This window comes from Triturus cristatus, chromosome 7, assembly GCF_964204655.1.
Source record: "Triturus cristatus chromosome 7, aTriCri1.1, whole genome shotgun sequence".
NCBI lineage: Eukaryota > Metazoa > Chordata > Amphibia > Caudata > Salamandridae > Triturus > Triturus cristatus.
Window position 1 is genome coordinate 1,518,382,552 of NC_140590.1, and position 12,860 is coordinate 1,518,395,411.

Genomic DNA, 12,860 nt, shown 5'->3' on the forward strand with positions numbered 1-12,860 from the left:
CATGATGCTATTCCCAGCCAAGTTGAGGGTACTGGACAATGGCAAGTCATGGTACTTCATGTGGTGTGGGAATGACGAAGAAGGGCGGAAAGCCAAACAACAACCTTGGAATGGAAAATACCGCCGACACAGAGACCTGAGAGAGGCTTCCCCACAGGGAGCATGCACGGATTAAGCGGAGGAAGACCTCCTTGTGGAGACTGACCCTGGACTAATTTTGGTGTGGGGGGTGGGGAGATTGGGGAGAGACTCTTCGGGCTGGGGTGGAGAGGCTGGAGATAGAGCTTGACCACAGAGCAGATAGAGACTCTGAAGACTACTGCAGGTACTTAAGGCAAGTGTCAGCATCCATATACATTTACATAATTATAGGTTGAATTTGACGTTTGTCCACGGCTTTCACAAGTTGCAACTCATAGATACGGTAAAATAGTCGTGAAGCAAGTCGAATCCTCTTGTAGAACCTATACCTCCCCCCACCCCTCCCCACCTAGCTATGTTATGCCCCCATACCCCCTATACTCTTCCCACCCCGCCAAATTTTCTCTAATTTCTTGGGGCATCCCTGGCTCTCATAAATCATCTTTTCTGCTGCACAACACCAATCCATATCTCTCTTCCATTGGGATACTTTTGGCGGCTGATTCGCCCCCCCATATCCCTGCAATGTTCCTTTTGGCAACCATTGCTGCCACCTGTAGCCAGATTCTTTGATACTTGGGCCAGCTTTGTTCCCCAGAGATGCACAATCCAGGGGGACTTCCTGTTCTATCACTTCTATCACTTCGGACATAATCCAAACTACTTCCCTCCAATATTTTGGTATTATCGGGCAGTCCCATAGGATATGAAAAATGTGCCTCTCTGGGTACACCCCCTCTGACATTCTTTTGTTAAAATTCGTCCCCAGCTTGAACATAAGTATGCTGGTGTAGTAGGGGTGCTAGAGGGCGCACAAGCAAGATGGCCGCACTTGCGTGAGGCTCTTGCAGCTCAGAGCCTACAAACAACATTATCCTCCTCGAATGCCGTAGTTGTATCATCAAAAACAGCTGCTGAGGGATCGGAATGCCTCTGCTTCATCCTACAGCAGGAAGCGGTGTATAAACCTGTCCTGAGGTAAAGATATTAGCTTTTGAAATCGACACTACCGATACCTTAAGATGGCGACCGCCGCTGACTGATAGCGGACGCTGTTGCCCCTGTGTATCCATCTCCTGAAATTGCCGATGGCTCGGTCTGACCCCACTGAAAACACATCGGGGACAGAGGTCCTGGATTGCCCTGGCCATCCCTGGGAACCCAATCACTGGCACCGCTGAGGCCGACCTGCTGTACACGTCCGGTGAGCCCAGACAAGCTGCGACCTGCTCTCTGCCACTGCGGAAGGGGCCATGCCCCTGGAAGAGCCATCCTCCCTGGAATGATGACAGCACCGCTGTCCCAGTGAGTGAAGACCGCCCAGGGTTGTAGAGTCAATCCTGGGGTGAGTGGCATTCCTGCTTCTCCTCTACCACTCCTCACCTCTATTACCACGCTGAGCTGCCCCGCAGTGAAACGGCTGGGAACTGGCGCCTCCCCCGCGGCCTCACGTGACCTGGGGCGGCCTTGTGGTTTGAAGTGGGGAGCATACCCCTGGGGCGCAAGAGCTCTCAATTCTCCCTCCTGAATCTTGCCTGACCGAGCTACGGGGTGCAAACTCTGGCCCAGCATACCCCTTACTGCCTCAGTGCTCGCCATTGCTCCTACTGACTGGGGAGCCATTAAGGGGTGGCGCGGCCCTCCACCAAGGCCCGCTCTCCACTTGGGATGCCATAGCCGCGTGCGGGTCTCCTAGCAGGGCACCACAACCCAGGTAATGTCGGCTTCCCCCTGGGAGACCTTAGACAACACCACATACCACATCGGAAGAGGTATTACCACGCTCTCTGCCACGCAGAAGGCTGCTTGATGATCACCTGCTCCTGTGGAGGGCCTGATTCACCCGCGCCACCTACTGCCTTGTCTCTCCCACGGCCAGAGCTACCCACAGCATTGCCGTCACGGTGCCTTCAGAGTCCAAAATAAATGCTCACAAGATAAATACACGACCACTGCCGCCTTCACCCCCTACATTGCCCTCTTCATCACCATTATAGAGCTGCGAGCTGCCCTCACTGACTGGACTACGGGCATGCTGGCTGAGGGCCACTGAAGTTATCACCGCTGCTCTACTAGCAGAACGAACTCTTAATTACAGCCTACCGGCCTCACCCACAATAACCCAGTGGCGGCGCAGCCGACCCCCTAGCCGCCTCTTAGCAGTGTCGGCGCTGCACCCTTACCCGTCTACACCCAGCTCCTGTCCTCCAGGTACCGCCACACCAACTGGCACCCCAGGGTAAACACCATGGGGAAAACGGATGGCAGACAGACAAAACTCACATTTGACGGCCACAAACCAGCCAGAATGCAGCACGAAGCAGATGCGACACGACCAACGCCCCCATGGCAAGCGCGGCCACGTCCATAGAAGACCTGAAAGATCTTCTCTTTACAATGAAATCCAGCATCACTTCACTTGAGACCAAAATGGATTCCATGTGCACTCGCCTCGATAACCTCACCCACAGGCTGGACCAACATGAGGAGCGGATTAAAGACCATGAACACCATATCTCTGATTTAGAAGATACCTCCTCCGCCAGCTCTACGGCTGGCACGAGACAAGCAGCCACTGTCCATTGAGGGCATGTCAATCTCTATTTATCCGGACTTGACCATGGCGGTTCAGGAGGCCCGGAAATGTTGTTAGCCCGTCAGGAGAAAGCTCTAGAAGGCCAACATCACGTATGCCATGTTGTTTCCTGCATGTTTGAAAGTCACATATCAAGACAAACAGCACTTTTTCAATCAGCCTCAACATGTTGATGACTTTTTGAAATCCCTGCCCCAGAGACTCCCTAGCCAATCGCCACCTGGCACTTTGCGCGCCTCCACTACGGTCCTCTCAGATGTTGAATGACGGAGAAGCCAGTACATTCTTTAAGAGTTCTGCTATGCCCCGAGGATATCAACGCAGACGGCATTGGCCTCTACTACACTGATACAATTGAAGAGGTACTGCACGCCTCCCCTGATTTGGACATGATTAGGGCGGAGAAGATTCGCAGTTAACACGCTACATCATAACGACATTTGAGACACCACATTTGTTCCTGAGCAACCTCGTACCATCGTGCCACCGAGGAGGCCCCGTGTCGCCCTCTAGCCAACACCCAATAGGTATTCCCTAAAAGGTGTGGTTCTCTGATGTTACAGAACCTTCTACTTATTCACCTGTTGGGAACTCTTTGATGGGGTATATAGGGAGGGCTACAAAGCACAGCAGGATTGGGCTGCTGATGTGGGAGATCAGGAGGGGGGGGATCTCATCAACTACTACCCCATGCCAGAAAAGATGCAGAACATTTCTATTATGTAGACTTGTGATGACCCAGCCTAGCCCCCCAAGCTACAAACTTCTAATGCGGAATGTTCCCGGCCTAGGGAACCCACGCAAGCGCAGACACATTTTAGCATACTTAGACAGGCACAACGTACATGTGCTTGTCTACTGTGTAGATGGGTTTCTTGCTCCATGCTACAAGAAACCCATCTAGGCCCTGACTCATCGCCCACATTTGCAGCCCGCTGGGCGATACACCGCTGTTTCTCCTCGTATTCCACATATGCTCGTGGCACCACAATACTAATCCGGCGCACTATCCCATACACCGCAAGAGGCTCATATGCGGATCCATTGTGACGATATTACATTGTTGGGGGGTAGACTTGGAGTATCACTCCATTACTTTTGTCAGCTGCTACGGCCCCAACATAGACAACCCTGATTTTTTTCAATGTTCCATGGGGTAAAATACTAGCGATTGGATCTGATCATACGGTCTGTGGGGGACTTTAACGTCGCTCTGAACCCGGTTATGGACAGGTCGCACCCTCAACCACACCAATACCCAGCGCTAACTCCAGAGCCTTACCTCAGATTAAGATTTGATTGACGATTGGCACTATCGCCACCTCACAGACAGGGAAGGCACCTGCTTCTCCACAGCACACTCCTCATGGTCTCGCATAGATGGATGGCTAATGTCTAGAGGACTGATACCCTGGCTCACACACGCTATACATCTGCCACGCACCTATTTTGACCATTCCACAGTCTCAATCACTCTTATCCCCCCTTGCGCAGAACCTACATACAGATCTTAGCTCTTCCTGCCCTTGTGCTTCTCGACCCAGTCTTTAGAGCAGACCTCCAAACCAAAATAGAGGACTTATTTCCCCAAAATGTACAGTCAGTGTTGAGCTACGCTACGGTATGGGAGGCATTCAAAGTCACCATTCGAGGCATAAGTATCACCAAGGGGGGTGGGATTTTAAAAGACATATGGACCACTGTAGATAAATTAGAAAAAGATCTCAACCCCCTCAATGCCCAAAATGCAACAAGCACCATCCCCAGATTTGCAGGCTAAACCGAGGGACATGATCTCTGACTATCAAGACACTTCAGAGAGGCAATGCAAATTCAGGAAAAAACACTTCCGTGCCCGACAGTATGGAGAGGGTGAGCGACCGGGGAAAGTCCTGGCGGCGTTAACCCGACCTCCTAGATTCTTGAACACTATAAGCAAAATATTAGATGAGGAGGGGCAGGTGCACAGAAACACTCCAGATATCATGACAGTCTTTCGTAAATTTTGAAAAACATTATACAAATCCCACAGAATACAGATGACCGATTTCACCCCCTTCTTTGATGTAATAGCGATAGGCTGGCTCGGCGTCTCCCAACGTGAGTTTCTCCAAGCAGACTTTGAGGATGATGAAATCAGGGCTGCGATAATGCAACTGAAGTCTGCTAGATCCCCTGGCCCCGACGGGCTGAAGCCGAATTCTACAAAACATTTAGCTCCTTCCTCATTCCTTTCCTTCATTTCGACAGGTTTATGAAGGAGCCAGAGAGACGGGATCCCTTCCCCAGACAATGCATGAAGCATTGATCATTTACCTCCTAAAGCCGGGAAAACAAACGGTCCGATGCGACTCATACAGGCCGCTCTCCCTCATTAATGTGGACGCAAAAATTCTGGCTAAGATAACAGCAAATTGTATCAGTATCCTGATGTCTGCCTTGGTGTTACCGGATCAGTCAGGCTTTGTCTCTGGTCGGGAAACTTCTCACAACCTTCAAACTCTATTTGCTGTCCTCCAGGATATAGACCCGTTTGAAAACACAGTGGCCGTCTTTCTAGACGCGACCAAAGCATTTGATTCCCTGAATGGGACTACCTGGCTTTCATCCTCCACAGGATGGGCTTCCCCATACCCTGGATTCAACTCCTATATACCAATCTCCAAGCTAGCATCCTTATTCACAGATCCCACTCTAATCCATTTAATATTGCGAGAGGAACGAGGCAGGGGTGCCCACTGTCGCCCCTCCTTTTCGTCCTCGCTATAGAACCTCTGGCATCAAAACTACGCCAACATCATCACAATGTTGCCCTCATATACCCCGAACAGCAACTCCTAATATCCTTATATGCAGACGACCTCACCCTCTATCTTTGCAACCCTGAAGACAGTCTGAATTTGGTCCTCCGTGTCCTCACACACTTTGGAAACTTATCTGGTGTCAACATAAACTGGGGAAAATCACAAATATTCCCTCTTGCTGCATCTACTGCCCGCTTTGACCTGGATTTCCCCCTTGCTTGGTGAGCAGACATGGTCACTTACTTGGTTATGGTAATCACGAGGGATAGGGATGAATTATTGAGGGCCAACTACGGGCGGGCTCTAGACCTCATAACGGAGAATATTACATGATGGATAGCCATGCCACTCTCTATGGCTGTACAAAAGGGGGTGGCGATGGACGGAGCATCAGAACCAATCAAACACTCATACCCAGTCAACAGATCTGGGTTTGATCCATCACCGTTCTTTAGCCCACTCTGCCACCCCGGTTCAGACATGGCCATATGCAAATCAGTCTGACCCTGTGCATCATGGGAACAGTCTAGCCCGAACTGCCAAGCCAAGCCTTCCCTGGACCGGAAACAAGCTTCCTAGGACCGGTTTCTGGCATTGCAGCCGTCTTCAGCCAGGCTTGCTTGAATCCAGTGGCAAAGTGAGCAAGGGACTCACGTCTGAGCATACCCCGCCAACTCATGGCGAACAAAGCGGTACAAAAGGACGATGGATTTAACCCAGATCTCTTGACTGGGGGAGAATGTCTGCATTGTCAGCATTCCGTCCATCATTTGTTTGTTGTAACGCTTTTCGCCCTAAGTGGGATGGGTATTCCCAGACGTGGGACCCGTGCTCACTACGCCACTGGAGTCAAGCTATCCTGGCTGATGATGGCTGATAGCCAGAAACCGGTCTTAGGATGCTTGATTCCGGTCCAGAGAAGACATGGCTTGGCAGTTCGGGCTGGACAGTTCCCATGAGGCACAGGGTCAAGACTGATTTGCATATGGCCATGTCTAAACTGGGGTGGTGTAGTGGGCAAAAGAACGATGGATTTAACCCAGATCTCTTGACTGGGGGAGAATGTCTGCATTGTCAGCATTCCGTCCATCATTTGTTTGTTGTAATTCTCTATGGCTGGCAGAACATCACTCATAAAGATGGTGATTCTTCCCAAATTTGTTTACCTCTTTCTCAATATTCCATACGCCCCCAGTGGTTATTTCTTCAAAAGCTTGAAATCCCATATTCTCTGCTTGACATGGGGAGGAAAACAACCTAGAGTCAACTGGGACACTTTTACCCGCCCATAGGCAGCTGGAGGTTTCGAAATCCCAGACAAGCTATATTTCAGCTGCGCTCAGGCCCACTATGCAGCGTATTGGATAAACCCTCCACCCTACATGCCCCACCTTGCAGTAGAAGATGGAGATATGTCTCCCACCCCTAGCTCTGCCTATCTTAGCTCACCTCCCACCCACACCACTTCAACCACAGTGGAATGCACGAACAAAGCCTGGGGAGTCCTTGCCAGCAGAGTCAAACTGGACCTACTTTACGGCCCTCTTGCTGCCCCTTGCAGGTAGATTATATCTCCCTGTACCCCAGGAGGGAGGCTGTCGGCAAATGCTCAGGAAATTCTCAGCTCTAACTTGGGGATACTTAAATAAACATGGCAAATTTCATACCCGAGAGGAGTTCTTCGGGGACTCCACCCCAACACCAGTAGAACGTTTTGTACATTTGGCTACAACAGGATGTTAAGTCTCTCACCCCTGACTTTCCACTTGAGCCTCTCATCATGGGCCCCCTACATTCCCTGCTACAAAAAGAGACCCCCACATACGTGGTCTCCATGCTATATCACACTACCTAGACTGACTGTACACATGCTACCCCTACCGCCCTGAAACACTGGGAGGAAGAGCTAGGCTTTTCCCTCATGGACGACCAATGGACTTACTGCTGCCTTCAGACCGGGAAGAAATCCGCCAGTAGCAGATTGTGAATAATCCACTACAAGTATCTGCAGCAGCTGTACTACACCTCCGCAAAACTCATGCGCTTCCGCCTTATTAATATAGATCACTTCGACAGGTGTGGGACAGAGGGGGTGGACTTTCAACACATAGCCTTGGACTGCGCCCAAGTTCAGCACTTCTGGACGGATGTCTTAGAGGCGCTCGACCAGATGACTGGCCTGCACATCCCAGCTACCCCACTAGTCACGATATTAGGCTACACCAAGGAAATAGATATACAATATAGGCGGTATACATCGCTAACGCTTCTGATAGCTAAGAGGCGAGTGGCATGCAGGTGGGGAAGAGGGAGGGCACCCAAGAATGGTTGCAGGACATGTTGCCAAGAACAACTGAACACATACACAGAGCTGTTACCAATATCGTCGTGTCCACAAGACATTTGGGGCCCCCTGCAACACTACCTGCAGGCACAATCGGTAGCTCCCACAGCGGAAACAGCGGAGGCTGGTGTTAACTGACCAGCAAACCACACAAGAGGTGCACAACAACCCATGATGCAAGGGTCATTCCAACGGGTAAAACATGGCGGCGGTGAGCTGAGCTGCCGCAGTGCTCTGCTCATGAGCTCCCGTCTAGCGGTTTTTTTGTGTTAAAAATTTTGAGTTATATACTCGCCTTGCCTCGCTCTTAGATGTTTGGGTACCTTCTCTGGGGGTCCTGAGCGATTTTTGGTATCAGGGGGCCTGTTTTCTTTGATTCTGTTTTTTTTTTTTCCACCCGGACCTTTCATCACCGTCTCTTGTGCGTGCTTGTGCCTGGATCCATGTGTGTGGATGGGACGGGACGGGACGAGGCTTCCCAGACTCAACGGTCCGAATCACCCCACAGCGCTCCTTGCAGCCTTGCGTCGTTTCCTCCAGGTCAAAGCGGGTTGTCGCAGGCTTGCGACATTGGAGTCTGGCTGCCCTGGAGCTGCGGCGAGGGAGAAAAATTTGCATCCTCATTCGAGACTCGCGTGGTGTCTCAGCTGGTGCTGGTGCTTGTCTCAGAAGTCCGAGTGGAGAGAGGGAGGTCAGCGACATTGCAACAACGCTGGTAGGAGGTTCCGGGGGGGGGGGCAGTGTCTCTTAGATTTGTGTTGAACCTGAGGGCTTAGTCGAGGACTCTGTGGATGCAAAAGGGAAGGGTAGTTTAATCGATAAAGGGGCTAAGGGGAGCATGGGGACTAAGAAGAAGAGAATCGTTATAGAAACGGCAAAAAGGAAAGTTGCCTCTGATCCTGCTTCAAATACAGAGCCCGAGAAATCTAACCCTGAGTTTCACTTTGCGAGTAAGAAGAAAGCTTCATCCTTTTTAACAGGCCAGGTTAAAGCTAAAAGAGCAACTGCTAGGGCTGCTAAGAATTCCATACTTACCAACAACAAAGGTCCTAAAATAACCCCGTCCCTTCGTTCTTACTTTAAAGTCGTTCCGCAGGTTTTACATCTCGCAGAGATAAGTCCTGAGAAAGAACACTCAGGGAACGCGCTGACTCTTATGGCCTCATTAGACCCATGCGGGGCGACTTTTGTGGATTCTGCAAATACACCCAGTGGCATGGTTGAGGTCCTGGAAAATAACGACATTTTCACAGAAGAGGCTGTTTTTGATGTGGAGGGTCGGACGATGGAGGGGGGTGTAGAAGCAAAAGGATCTTCAAATATATCTTTAAAAATAAGTGAGCCTTCTGATAGGCCTCTGTATTCTCTTCTTCCTCCTGCCCGGGGTCATGTTTCTACTTCTTCAGCAGTTCCTCTTAACTTGTTACAGGGAGCGTCCAGTGAGTGTAGTGATGGTCCACAACATAGGGCTCTCCAAAAGTCTCAAAATTCTATACCTGCTTTCTCAGGCCCTCGACCCGAGGCTCAGGACAGTGCATCACTATCATGAATTAATTCTCTGCAGGACATGTTTGCATCTCTAGCTGCGGATATTAAAAAAGGGTTCGAAACATCTGCAGCAAACCAGATGGAAATAAGAAGTTTCTGTGAAACCCTAGATAATAAGATTAGTGGTCTGACTACAAGAACAGAAACACTGGAAGGCACTGTAACAGAGTTGTCCCTGTACCTAGATGAAGCTAAGGCAGACATAGTAAAGATTAAAAATGAGGACCTGATGTTGGCCGGGAGGATGGAAACGTTGGAGAATCATGCGCGACGTAACAACCTTCGCATCTTGAATGTCCCGGAAGATAGTGAAGGCTCAGACATAAAGAAATACATCATTCTATTATTGAAAGAGTCTTTAAGACTAGACCAATCAGTGGAAGAACTTACTTCGGATATTCAACGTATTCATAGAGAGCCTTTTAAGAAAAACCCTCAAAGAACCAAACCAAGAAAGATCTTGGTGAATTTTCACACATATTCTCTTAAGGAAACAATTCTCAATCTGGCCCTGAAGCAGAAATCTGTGAGTGGGAAGGGATATAACTTTCAGAGTCGGTCTGACCTTTCCAGGTCCACCTTGGATAAACAATGGGAATTTGGAAGAAGATTAGAAGTTTTTAGAGGCTACGGAGCAGTAGCCCAGTTAGTTTTTCCCGCTGCATTAAAAATTATGTATAAAAATAAAATGCACAATATAACATCGGTCCCAGCTGCAGATGAGCTACTAATGATTATGGGAAAAGATAAGAGAATATCAGGGCAGGTGTAGTGTTAACATAGGAATTATCTTCTTGTAATGTGAGGAAATGTCTTCTGAGATAAGATATTTAGTAGTGCATATATGTATAGGCACATATTGTTGTTTTTTTTAGCACGAATTTAGTAGTTGGCAACTAGATCTAGTTGATTAAGGACGGGAGGGAGTGCCATTGCCTTCTGGATTTCCAGATAGGTAGGGTAAGGGTTTGGGTTTTCCATGGGAGGGGGTGGGGCAGGGTAGGGCACAGGGGTGATTTGCACTGGGTAAAAACAAAAAAATTCCTCATTTTCGCTTTTTTTTTTAGCTTATTTCCTGGAGAGTAGTCATTGTAATAGTTACAGCATTAGTTATAGTATCAGAAGGGTAGATATGAAGAGTGTGAGTAGCTATTGGGTCCTGTTTAATATGAGGATGGTGACGCTGATGGGGAGAGGAGTTTTTTTTACTATGAGTAACTTGAAGTTTATCTCTTGGAATATTAACGGCCTGCGCACTAGTCCAAGGAAGGATAAGATAATGCAATATTTGCGGGATTCTGATGCGCAGGAAATTATACTTCAGGAGACACATTTGAAGGAAAGTGAGTTACTCTTAGTAGTTAAAAAGAATAGATGGATTGACCTTTGGGTATCGATCTCGCAAACATCACATATTAGGGGCGTAGCAATCTTTATAAAGAAATCTGTAAAAGCTAGATTAGTCTCTAAGATGGTGGACCCAGGTGGTAGATGAGTTATTGCTTCAGAAATTATAGCTGGATCACCTATTACTATAGTAGGATACTACGGCCCTAAATGTGATGATCCTTAAGCTTTAAAAACTATTTTCTCCCACCTGCTTCTGTTTCCAGAGCCAACTATCATAGCAGGAGACTTTAATATAGTTTTAGATCCCTTACTGGATAAATCATTGTCTAGTAGAGCTGTAGCTTTATCTAGAACTAGGTCTTTCCTGCTTGATAATATGAAACAGTTAGGATATATAGATATCTGGAGAGTTTGGGCAACAAAGAGCAATTTCATTTCACAACTATAAGTATCATCATCAGTCGAGAATTGATTATATCCTGATTAGTCAAAAATTAGTCAGCTCGACACAAAGTATTTTGTATCTTCCATTTCATCTTTCAGATCACGCGGCAGTCTACTTAGAATTAGGGGGGTTTCTTAAAAGCCCTATGAGAAGCTGGTCTTTTGACCGCTCTTTTCTCTTATCGTCAGAGGTTATTGACTCTCTTCAAATTGAAGTCCAGAATTTTATGGACAATAATATGGGCTCAGCCTCCCCTGAGTGTGTCTGGGATGCTTTTAAAGCATTTTTAAGGGGCATGATTACGAACAAGGCTACATACAAAATGAAGAGTTATAGAGAGTCAGTAACCACCTTGGAGTGCGAGATGAGTAAAATACAGACTGAAATAGGGCTATATCCGGACGTCCCTGCTAACATTTTACAAGAAAGGCAGAATGAGTTAGTTGTTTTGAGAGGGGAATTGGATTCTGTCTTGAACTCACGGATGCTTGAGAGGTGGGAAGCTAGTAAATTAGTTCACTTCCAATATGGAGAGGGAGCAGGGAAGCTATTAGCTTGGAAAGTAAAAACCGACCAGGTTAGAAACAACATAGATGCGGTTATCTCTGGGGGGTTAACATATTCTTCCGATGCTGATATTGGACGAGTATTTAGGGATTTCTTTTGTAATATATATCACCAAGACAGGAATATTGAGGAAGCGCAAGTGGAGGACTGGTTGAGGGAGGTATCTCTTCCAGAATTGACCCTGGAACAGAGTATCTCCCTCGACCGTGAGATTACACAGGAAGAGATCAGGCGGGCTATTTTAAAATGTAAAAAGGGTAAGGCATCGGGCCCGGATGGCTTGCCATCTGAAATCTATATGACCTTGGAGTCAAAAATTCTCCCATATCTCACAGTTCTGTTTAATCAGATTTTTCGGGAAGGTCTACCTCCTCCATCTTCTTGGAATAAAGCCTCCATAACCCTTATATTGAAACCAGAAAAGTCTGCTTCCAGCTGCGGTTCATATAGACCGATTTCCATCTTAAATTCTGACTACAAAATATTTACGTCAGTCTTGTCAGACAGGTTGGGAGCTGTAGTAACCGGGGTTCTGCATCCAGACCAGAAGGGTTTTGTGAGGGGTCGACAACTACATGAGTTGGCATATACGATCTTATAGCAGCCATTGATATTGCTACGACAGAGTCTCTCCCATTAGCTATTTTTACATTAGATGCAACCAAGGCCTTCGATAGGGTGAACTGGGCATACCTGTCGAGGGTCTTGAGTAGGTTTAACATCGGGGAGAGATTCCGGCGAACTCTGAAACTCCTATATCAGAACCCTTCCGCCTCTTTGTTGATAAACGGAGAGCTGTCTAAACCAATTAATATATTGCGTGGCACGCATCAAGGCTGCCCTCTTTCCCCCCTCCTTTTCGATTTATACATTGAACCCTTCGCTCAACGGCTGAGGGATGAGCGTAATTTTAAATCCTTTACGTATGGGGGTTGGGAGAAGAGGGTAGCCTTGTACGCGGATGATATCCTTGTCTTCTCCTCGGAGTTGACTACGGCACTCCCCAAAGTGATTGCTCTGGCTCTAGATTTTGGGAAGATATCAGGATATGAGATTAATGCTTCC